We start from the raw sequence: 700 nt of genomic DNA on the forward strand, positions 1-700 counted from the left end.
CTTGACAAGACTGAACTGCTTTTCCTTCTGGAAAAAAGATTGTCCCACTCTTGACCTAAAATCAACATCGGCACCTTTATTGTTTCCCCGACTCAGACTGCAAGGAATCTGGGTGTGATCCTAGACAAAAAACTGTCCTTCACTGCAAACATCGCTGCAACAACCCACCGCTGTAGATACACTCTTTACAACATCAGGAAGATACGTCCCCAGCTGACCCAGAAAGCGACGCAGGTTCTGGTTCAGGCTTTCGTCATCTCACGCCTAGACTGCAACTCCCTCCTGGCTGGTCTACCTGTATGTGCCATCCGACCTCTGCAGCTCATCCAGAATGCAGCGGCTCGTCTGGTCTTCAACCTTCCTAAATTCTCCCAGACCACGCCGCTCCTCCGCTCCCTTCACTGGCTTCCGGTAACTGCTAGAATCCACTTCAAGACACTGGTACTTGCGTACCATGCTGCGAATGGATCTGGCCCTTCGTACATCCAGGACATGGTTAAACCATACACCCCAACGCGTGCACTGCGCTCTGCATCAGCCAAACGGCTCGCTGCACCCTCACTGCAAGGGGGACCCAAGTTCCCATCAGCAAAAACTCGTGGGTTTGCTATCCTGGCTCCAAAATGGTGGCAATGAGCTCCCCATTGAAAATCAGGGACAGCAAGAAAGCTTAACACATCTTCCGGCGCAGACTGAAAAC

This window comes from Notothenia coriiceps, unplaced genomic scaffold (genome assembly GCF_000735185.1).
Source record: "Notothenia coriiceps isolate Sejong01 unplaced genomic scaffold, NC01 NC01_scaffold00036686, whole genome shotgun sequence".
In the NCBI taxonomy this organism is placed as follows: Eukaryota; Metazoa; Chordata; class Actinopteri; order Perciformes; family Nototheniidae; genus Notothenia; species Notothenia coriiceps.